The sequence below is a fragment of the Gallus gallus genome, chromosome 4, assembly GCF_016699485.2.
Source record: "Gallus gallus isolate bGalGal1 chromosome 4, bGalGal1.mat.broiler.GRCg7b, whole genome shotgun sequence".
Classification (NCBI taxonomy): Eukaryota; Metazoa; Chordata; class Aves; order Galliformes; family Phasianidae; genus Gallus; species Gallus gallus.
The window spans coordinates 18,059,207-18,070,464 of record NC_052535.1 but is presented as its reverse complement, the minus strand read 5'-3'; positions in this window follow the sequence as shown (position 1 = coordinate 18,070,464).

Here is an 11,258-nt window from a genome sequence, read left to right as displayed (position 1 = left end):
ATCAAAGAATCACGGAATGGTTCTTGGAATGGAATTGGGTTGGAAGGGACCTTTAAGTTCATCTAGTTCCAACCCCCCTGCTATAGGCAGGGACACCTCCCTCTAGACCAGGTTGCTCACAGTCCCATCCAGCCTTGAACGTCTCCAGGGAGGGGGAATCCACAACGTCTCTGGGCAACCTATTCCAGTATCTTGCTACCCTCATAGTAAAGAATTCTTCTTAATATCCAGTCAAAATCTACATTCTTTCAGTTTAAAACCATTTCCCCTCATCCTGTCACCACTTGCCCTCATAAAAATTCCCTCTCCATCTTTCCTCTGGGCTACCTTCAGGTACTGGAAGACTGCTATAAGGTTCCTCCAGATGAGTGCATGTCTGTGTGCATGCATGCACAGATGGGCAAGAAGATGAAAAAGTTGTGCAATGTTACAGTATAATTAAAAACTCACAAAGAATTGTAAAATGTTCTGATTAAATATTGTTTGGGCGCAGCAAAATATTTTATTGCCTCAGATTGAAAAATTCAAACAAGAAGCAGAAATGTATAGCACTTCTTTCCTCACCATGAAAATTGTCATGCGAAAATATTCCATTTTTCCATTTATAAATGTGTGAATGGTTTATTTTCCTTGAAATTGTTTGTATTTGTAAACACAGAAGCATACATCTACCTTGATAATACTTGTTAAACACAATTCAGCATGCTTGAAATACAGACTGATCCCTTCTGAACTGGTCAATGATATAAAAATAATTTTCTTTCCAAAAACAGAGTCCTCTTTGTAGTAAGTTCTCTTACCAAGTGCAGTGTGATCTCATATGTTGAGTACCCTACTACAAAGCACCAGTCCCTCTGAGTCTCAGCTTCCCTTGTTGCAAAAGGGTACAATGATGCTCTGTCGTGAACAAGCAACTCTGCAGTCTGCAGATGAAGTAAATTAGATGGTAATTGCCATCAATCACATCATAATCCAAGAAACTAACAGCAAAATGTGGCTCATCTTCCAGATTAGTATTTGAATAACATGCACAGCAACAAATAATCATACAAGAGAAACCTGTTTTCATAGGAATGACACGTAATTACAAGGATATTCATTAGGATGTTTGGAGAATATAAAAGAAAATAAAGATGAGTGGACACATATCTAACTTCTTCTATAGACCTGCATTTGTTTGTAGAGCCCCTACTCCTCCTACTCAGAGGAATCCTTGATAATTCACATGTGAAATTAAAGGCATCTTATTTATTCAGTTATTTATTATTCTCTGTAAAATGAGTTAGGAGTTTGGCCCTGTGAATAATGTTAGCCATAATAGTTAATTTACTCCTATTCATTGGCAGTAATAAAAATGTACAAGGGGATGCAGAAACATTATTATTTCTTGCTCAAAGTGCAATTTCATGTGGTGAGAAAAACATGCTAATATGCTGCAAAGTGCTACAGGAATTTAGTTCTCAAAGGAATGGCAGTATTAAATGTATTCTGACAAGAAGGGGCTTTGGAAGGGAAACATTTATCTTCATAAAGTCATTAAATTTACTGCGCAGCACCACATTCTTACTGCAATCTGCTCACTCCATTAAAGGCAGAGCTGTGGAACGGTCTCTGCTGTATTAGGAGAATCTACATTTTTGAAAATTGTAATAATGGGGGAAAAGAAGGCTCAAGGATGGGGAAATATTATCTCCTTTTTTAAAGAACCCTCTGCACAAAAAGAAACTTGGAAATCACCTCTCAGAAAAAGAACAAGCTTCACTGCCTACCCCTGGAAAGAAATGTGTTATAGGGGAAGTTTGGAAGATAAGATTTGAAAACACTGAAATAAGGACTAATGCTTTTGAAGGAATTGACAGCACATAACTGACATGCGATGGATGTCATGGTATCAAGTTTGCACATTTCTGTTTGTCCTGTAACTACCAGCTCATGTTCAGGCTTATGGTGATAGAATGGAATTGGAACAAGTAGATAACTCTTCAGAGTGGAGGTGCTGCATCACTGTCATTTCCTGCACATTTGCTAATTTTAATTCTACTGCTCTCTGATGGCTAGGTGGGTGTACAGTACCCACTGTGGATGTTGCGGTGCCTCAGTGACAAGTTGGGTAAAGCTTACTGTGCCAGCTCAGACAACACAACTCAAGGGCCTGGGATGAAGTCACACTGACATAACCTATTGCATATTTGAAGAGAAAAACAGTTCCAGAGTTCCTCCAGCCAGGAGAAAATGAAGTAGGGTCATTTGCATAGGGAACTTATCATACTAACTCCAGAAGGAAAACAGTCCTGAAATCAGTCATTTCTTTTACAATGAAAATTGCCGCATGGCAGGCTCCAGAGCCAGGACACATGCTGTGCTTCTCTAGCCCAACTGTAACCTCCTTCAGAACCTGGATGCACAAGTTGCTCTTCTCTAATCCCATCACAACTTCTGTAATGATTTCTGAAACACTCAGCAGAGAAGCGTCTAAGTCTCCTTAGATTACAGCAAACATCAAAAAGAGACAGCTAATTAACTACCAGCCTAATAAGACAGTAACACTGCAAAAACATAGCTTTGAACAACAGCCAGAGCCATCAGCATCATCTCTACCATAGGCTTTTTGTATCAGTGCACAGTACCAAAGCTCTCCAGGACCCTCTCTGAGAAACACAGCAGCAGAAAACATTAACAATCAAACTGACCTATCCTGCTAACCACTAAACGATATGGCACATGGGAACATGCTCATGGAGCAGCATGGAATGCAAGCTAACACACTAAGGAGCAGCAGAAGCTGCACCTCGCCCTCGGAATGACTCCACCTGTCTGAAACAAAGAGCATTGCTCCTCTCTCCCCTGCTCACTGCCACAGGGTCCATCCCACCCCCTTTAACAGATTTTGTTATTTTCATATCCACAGAGATCTTAATAACTCACAAATAGATAGGTACGTTGGGTATTACAGTCTGCAGAATAGTGGTACAATCATAACAATTTCTAATACGTTTGTAGCCAGTTGCAAACTTGCTGTAAAAGAGAAAACAAAAAAAAACTATATCAGGAAGCCATAGACTTCCCTAATGGGTTACAGTGCATAATTGAGTATAAAATATAGTTATTGCTTGAACTACAGTTAAACCGAGATTTCCAGCTTCTCAAGTAAATGTTCTGTTACTGCTGCTAAGCTACGGTAATAATTCCTAATTGCGTGGGTTTTAAGTGAAAATAGTAAGAAATGCTGTTCGACTGGTTACCGTAAACTATTCCTTCCAGTGCTACCAGGTCAGCAGAACAAGCCCTGGAAATCAGATGTCTTTTACCTAAACAACACTACCAGAAGCTGGAAACTAACAAACCAATGCTGCAGTAGCATCACTCCCATTACATAATTGGAGGGACAGCACTGGACACCATGAAATTGTCACACACCTTGCTAATGAACCACGTTTTATGCACATTTAATTAATTAATTATGGCTGAAGCCATTCACTGCTCACCAGCAACTGCTTTGTTATACACAAACCTGACCACCTTACAAATACCACACTGGAGTGCTAATGAGCTATTAAGTGGGACTGCATGTTATAAGCAATTTCGTGGGAAATCAAATAATAAGAGATCAAATAGAGGAGTTTATAATCCAAGTGAGATAATTAATTGCACCTCCTGTCTCACAGATTTCCTAGTACTTTACAAGAAAATTAAAAAAACAACAACAACAAACATAAACCTTTCTCATTGAAGTATGACAGGAATTATAATTTACACAGTGCTTTCTCCTTGGGATTCCAAAGTACCACAGAGACATCATTCAAACACTGGGGAAGGAGAGTCACTGATCCCAACAAACTGGAGCAACACGTGAGGGAGGAAAGAGGGGAAGGTTAGAGTTTGTACATGGCAGCCAGTACCTTCCTGGTTCCCATTCACTATTCAGTCACCCATCTGCTTTTCAAAACCATGTCAACTATATGCAGGGTGGAGAGAACAGCCAGTGTACTTTGTCAAAGGATGGGCGGAACAGCAGATATTGCACTTGAGGCAAATCTTGAGGGCCAACAGGGCAAGAGAACAGTGATGAGAGATTGCTTCTCCAGCATTACAGCTTGGTGGACTCTGCAAAGAGTCTGCCTTGACATCCTGAAGATCTCCTACAACTGTAATGCACTGACATTTGTTAATGCATCCCCTCATGCACCAGATGCATTTAAAAAGAAGCCTCTAGCACACTATCCAACCAAATTTTTGGTCCTACCAGGCTAAGAAGGAATTAACTCCATCCCACCTTTACTTTTCCCTTTATCATAAGCGTGCTCATAAGACAGTACAGAATATGACCAGAAGTTTAGAAGATCTGGTATTCAAACCCCCTCTCAGCTATTGATCTCCGACTCAGAGAATCTGACTCCCCTTCCTGGGGAGGAACCACATGATATTCAGAGAGTCTGTACATACCAAGGCATTCCACATTCTGTGAGTGTCATCTGCTGCCAATTTCTGTGGCTGGTATGTATCTGAAGACACTCCTCTGCTGCTGTGGTGTTGATGTAAGATTAATTTTATTTGTGAATTTCTACCAAATTTTTTTGAGGTAATTTTCCACAAGATGTATGTCTTCTCAGGAGAACAGGCTAGGCCTAGCATGTTGCTAGGACAGCCAAAATATTGGCAGTTCCAAGTCATTTTTGTAGACTAAATAACACTCTTCTACAGTAAGACTCTTTAGTTTGTATATACGTATATGCAAGTGTATTACAAATCCCTGGGGCTTTCACAGAACTTTTCATCTACATCTTTGGCGCACCGTAGCTTAGCCATGCCTTCCATATCTCCCAAAGAGTCTGAAGTAACATGATGAAAGTATACTTCATTTCTCCCTCGATTAAGAATTACTTGTTCACTACACTTGTCTCATTTTTTAGTTCACTGCCTGATACCATCATCCCTGCTATCCAATTATTTCCTTCCCCCTTAAACCTTCTAGTCTTTCAGTCTAGTCTACAGCCAATCATTCGTTAATTCCTGTTGACTTTCGTCATTTGTAATCTCTCTAATTGGTTTGTCACATTCCTATTTCCTTTTCATTCCATTTCCATTTTTATTTTCCTACATTCCAACTTCCTTCCCCCAATTTATTTTCCCCCTACATAAACTATGATTTTTATTGTTGTTGAATGTAGCCTGCAGGCTAAAAATTATAGTCAGCACAAAACCAAGTGACCATAGTGCTTCAGTTTCTCACAGATTCATTTCAGAAAAGATGTTCTATTTGGCTAAATTTCCTTTTCTATATTTCTAGCCACTGAAGAAGCTGCACATACGATAAATATTTAATAAGAAATCCCCTTCAGCTAAATTCAGGCCTCACAGCATCTCATTACCATGTCTCAGAATAGCATCCTCATTGTCGCTTGTTTAATTATGCTAGGAAAGAGTTGAATAGTGTAGCTGTTGGGATCAGAAAGTGATTAAATTCACTTGGCAAGACATTGGATAACTCATTATGATCCTCATTTAGCACTTCTAATTGAGTTCATTTAAAAATATATATTTTTAGATCACTACAACCCTAACTTAGGATCTTTCCAACACTGCAGATATTTCCTTAACTTTTCCCTTTTCTGATATAAATTTCTGCCATGAGAAGAATCCTGTAGAGATCAAAATCAAACTGATATACTGGTACACCACTAATCTTTTTGAACCACTGTCACTCTTGTGAGCAAAAGGAACTGAATCTCCCTTTTCTACACACTGACACTTGCTGAGGATATTGCCCTCTATAAATGGTCATAAATTACAGCTTGCTCCCGGCAATCCCTATGACTATAGCTTTCTAGCAGTTTGAGAGCTTGTCTCCTCATGTCAGATGGGAGCACCAGCATGCTGAAGGTGAAGAGGATGCTGGTTTCTGCTTTAAGAGTTACTACTTTGCAAGAAATTCACTTCTGTAAAGAAAGCCAGCAGAAGAGCTAGGCATCATTTCATTCACAATTAATAGCTCAGAAGAAGACTCAAGTGATGTACAAGTGCAAGATATCTGCTCAGGGAGCTAACTTCATCCCAAGATGTCAGATGGCAGAGAGCATTATTAAAGTCAACGTATGTACAGTTTACCAGCATAGATATAGTTCTTATACTAGTATTGGAAAAGCATCTTAATGGCATCTAAAGATAAGAAATGGCTACATGCAGTCAGAAATAGACAGGCTGTTCACATGCTCATTTATAAGAAACTGTTCAAAAACAGTCTCATAAAAATAGACCTTTATAAAATAGCGGGTAACGTCTGTGCTAATTGAGTTCTGTTCAGTACAGAAACACCGATGAAAGTGTCTTCCTCATAATGAGATATAAATAACATACATATATCCTTAGAAATTAACTCTCTTTAAATAATAAAATATTCTGAATTGTGGGATTAAGGACTGAGTATTCTAGGACACTGTTCCTTATGAGCATCCTTAGGAGTCTTTACAAGCAATCACCAAAGTTATGCCTTTGTTTCACGGAGATTTAGAAAGAAAGGAAGGTATTTTAAGAAGCCCTGGAGAAATTCTGTAGCAAGACTTACAGAAATAAGAAATAGGAAATCTTGAATCAACTCAAATAAGGCATATACACAACAATTTGTTATATACAGAAAAACAAAGATGGAAAAAAAATTATATATCTTTGCCAAAGCCTCTACAAAAAGGGCAGTGATACCAAGAAATATGCCTCTAACAACCTCCTTGTCCATACAGACAGATGCTCTGACTGAGTAAGGCATCACCACTTTCAGTCTGCTCCAACACTCAGCATACTATAGTGGCCAACTAGCCCTTCCTGTAGATTCTCATTTATAGCAAAGATACTCCATTTTCCAAAATCCAGTAATCTCTTTATTTCTCACCCCCTCTAGAAAAACTTCTTATTTTGCATAATCTCCCATGCACAATTCCTCTTTTCAAGAAATAAAGAAATTTTAGGCTTTCCTTTTCTCAGGTGTAAACTAACCTCTAAGAGAGACAATACCTGTCCCACCACAGCTGAGGATTTGGCCCCTTACTTTTAGTACAATGATTGCCACAGAGAAAGTTTCTCTAAAGTTGGCACAATGATTTCCTAGAGCTATCCTTAACTACTGAAAAGCCCAGATTTTGGAGACTGGTGGTCTTACTTAATTTTTGAACTACTAAATATTTGCTGGCATAAACATCTCTTCTACAAATCATTTAAAGTTTATGAATGTAAACAAAGGGGGAAAAATAAGAAATGGCAGAGAAAAATGTGAAGTCTCAAAACCACCATCAGCCCTAGGATTTGTGGTTCTCCTGAGTGTGTTTTTTCAGTGTGTCTGTTCAAGCTGGCGCAGGAGATTGACTGGTAAGGTTGATGGTATTGATCTAATTCATAGCCCTATACTCATTTATCATGATTCTTTAATCAATAGTGTAGCTACTTAAGATACCCGGAGTTTGGGTCTTTATTTATCTAGATGACATTTTGATAGAACCTATATCCTCAGGGGCTCTTGTCTTTTAGGTCAGCACTTCATTTCACCTCATATTTCCTCAAGGTGTGTGAGCAGAGAGAAGACATTAATGTCATTTGCCTCAGTACTTTTTTGTTGTGGCAAAACCATGATTCCGACTCCTCAGCAGGTTTCCTGATCACATGCACATACAGGTTAGGTGCTGAGCTGGTGATAGCTGACATCATTTCAGCAGAGCCACTCTGGTTTTCAGGGCTCTCCTTCACAGTCCATTTCGGCTGTGTGCCACCAAAGGCTCACCCACTGAAGTGTTTCCACAATGCTTCCTGCCCCAGTGAAGTCTTCCTACTCCACAAACATGTTTACTCAACCTCACCATTAGTTATAATCTCTTCTCACAACACTAGAAGATTGGGGATTATCTCCACTGAGGTCAGTCAGGTTAAAGGGGCTGGTATGGTCATGCTACATCCATTCCTCATGGAACTCTATGAATGTCACGTCAGGTGTATCAGAAAAATAATTTCTTCTATTGTTCCAGAAAGAAGAGCAAATATAGTCGATAACCATCTATAAATTTCTCTTAAACCCACCACAATTCTTTGTGGACTAAATTTAAGCCTGCATTCAGGTCTTCACATCCACTTCAATCTTTAAAGTAGGTTTATCTAGGAGAGAAGTAGTCCTTGAACTGGGAGTCTATAGAGAGGAGTGAATTCCACCAGTCTATTTAGCAGAATTCATAGTAGCTACCCAACACAATATAACCACAGCTGCTCCCTGACATGCAGAGAAATGTCATCTTTAAGGAGGACTGCAGCAGCTTGTATCTCAAAGGCAGAATAAGTAATGCAGGGTGACAGATGCTTTCATAGATGTTTTTGCATTGTAGAACTTACAGAGCACGTACATAAATATATCTACCACACATGCAAGAAAGACTTTATTTACACATTTCCTTCTTGTCATATTTGATTCACACATTCACACACTGTCTGCTGTGCTCCAACTTGGCCAAATCCTCATTTACCAAACTCTATCATCCCTCAGCACCACAACATCCTGAGGGTACACAACTGAGAAAGAAGGGAAAGCCTATTAAGTGATGAGGATGCAGTGTTTATAAAAATTAAAATGTGTGCTGGGTATTTGGGAAAGAATGAAAAAAAAATTCAAGGGCTGCGTTGAAGTGAGCTGAATAATTTTAAAATGTTAAATCAAGGCCTTAATTACTATGTCTCTAATCTCATGCAGTCACACTTCACTTTGAGGCAATTTGTGATTAAATAATAATACTTTAAGGCAAATAACAACACTTGGCACTTTCATAGTGCCTTTTTCCTAATTAGTTTGAGATTAGTTCCTTCGCTTTGGGTATGCGGCTTTGAAGATATAAAGTGCTAAGTATCATTATGACCCAAGAATCTCAAAGCATTCTACTCTTACACATTAATTAAGTATCAGAGCGCTCTTGTGAGGTAGGTAAGTATTTTTGTATCCCTTTGTATTCAGTAGGCCCAAATGGAAGGTGTGTTGGCCAGCGTTTTCAAACTTGCAGACATGTTCTTCAAGCACTCGTGTACATGATGCCTTGCTGAGCTGGGTTCTCATTTCTCCACAACCAGAAAGCATCCTTACAAGCACCCCGCTTCCAACTGCAAGACTCTTGTAACAGTAAGCTCCACAGTGGTGGCTAGGTGTGCTTACAACAGCTGGGAAATCAGATTGTACCTTTTTCTAAGGAATGAGTTTATTTCTACCTGCAGGGAGCACAGTTGGATAGCTATCCCTCATTGCTGTAGTCAAAGCTTTCCAGACATGAGGAGTGAAACTGAACCATTCCAACAAATCAAATTCAGGGATCTACCTGGTGGAATCAAGCAAAGTCACTGCCCTGTTTCAGGCTGTATGGCCCTCAGTTCTTCTCCAGAAACAAGAGATGCCCTCTTCCATTTGTTTCCTAATACCAGCAGATCTCAAAGGCTGCCTAGGAGTCACCGGTTGTTAGCAAGGCAAAGAAAGGAAACTTCTTCCTTTTTAGTTCATCCATTATGAGAACACAAACCAGCAACAAGGAGTTACAGAATGTTCTTTCTATTCATAATTAATATTGTACCTAAAGCAGTCACCTGCAGAATAAAGGAGGTATGAAAGGATTTCAACTGACTTCGATAATTAAGGGTATTTAGTGTCCTTTAAACAAAGTTTAAAAAGGAGGAAATTCACAATCTGCTTGAATGTTCTTAGTTCAACAAAGTCTTTGAGTTGACAGCTAATAATTAACAATGAATGGTGTCTTTCAGCCTGTCACCGTGATTGACACTATCATCTTCGGAAAAGCGAAAGATTTGTTAATGTGGCAGACTACAGTCTGGGGAACGTTAAAGCTTCACAGTTCCCACTGCTTTCAGCTATATGCTTGACATGACAGGTTAGCTCACTCAAAAAAAAAAAAAAAAAGGAGGTGAAGAGAACAGCAGCAACCTCTGCTGGTGGAAGCATGGATTCCCCTCCGAGCAGTGATTTTGCTTCGGACTGACGGTAGAAAAGAAGGAACAAGTGACCTGACCAGCTCAGAAAATCTGGGAGCTACAATTTGCTAGGGGACAGGTCAGCTGCCTGGGAAGCATTGAACTGTACTTTTGCCCAGTGCTGATCGCCTTCCCAGGCCACAGACACAGCAGGGTGTGAGCTGAGAAGGGCCCAGGGTGAATGCTGGCTGGCAGGGACTACCATGAGAGCCCTTGCCTCCCCACAATCCCTCAGCTTAGCACTGCAACCCATGCATTACTCTGGCATATTTATCGAATAAGTACAAAGCAGCTGTCTAGGACAGTCACAGATTAGACATATTTGTCAATTTTTTTAGTTCTATTTTTAAGGCACTGCCAAAAACTATGAAGTGTGTTCTAACTTAAAATAACTGACCTGATTAAGCTAATCAAGCAGCAGAGTTATATCCCATTCTAGTAAACAGTGAGTCCTGCTTTCTCATCTCCTCAATATTGCTACTGTCTACCACGGATTCAGCTTTTCATCAGTCTTCTTCCTTGACTGTTGGCACTTTCACCTTAACTCTCAATGATGACAACATCTATGCTGGCAAGCCACCTGTGCTCGGGGCTGTCACCTCCTTAAAGCCCATCCAGCCCAAATCCCTGCCATCAGTTGCATGCTCCCCCAGCTCAGGCTGCCCAGGGCCCACCCAGCCCGGCCTTGGGCACCTCCAGGGATGGGCACCCACAGCTCATGGCAGCAGTGCTCTTTGCAGAGAAAGCTCCAGAGAACACCCACAAATAAGCCATCAGCCCCACACACATGGAAGGCTTATGTGCCAGTATTGATGATAGAAGATGCTCAATCTCTCTTCGCTAGTTTACCAGCTCAGGCACCAACCTCCTTCAGGTGTTCTCTATTTCAAAGGAAGAAGTGCAGGGAGAGAAGGGGGAGAACATTACAAGACATCTTCAGTAATATATCATTTCTCTGAAGATGGAACTCAGGGAACTTTGTATTACGTATGCTAAAAGCACCACAAGTCAACAGATGCACAAGAGCACAGCAACATGACTTCTGCAGGACTCCTGCAAGCACAGTCTGCTTAGTTAAAGGCTTTAATTAACAACTTTGCAAAGGACAATGAGATTACAGCAATTATTCACAGTAGGCAGCCTGCTTTTTCCTCCTCCAGACTCCAGCGCTTGCTTCAGCCTGCATTCCAGATAAATATTTTATTCTATATGGGTAGAAGGTTCATTATGCAAGTTACAAAAAGAAATAATCAATTGTCGTA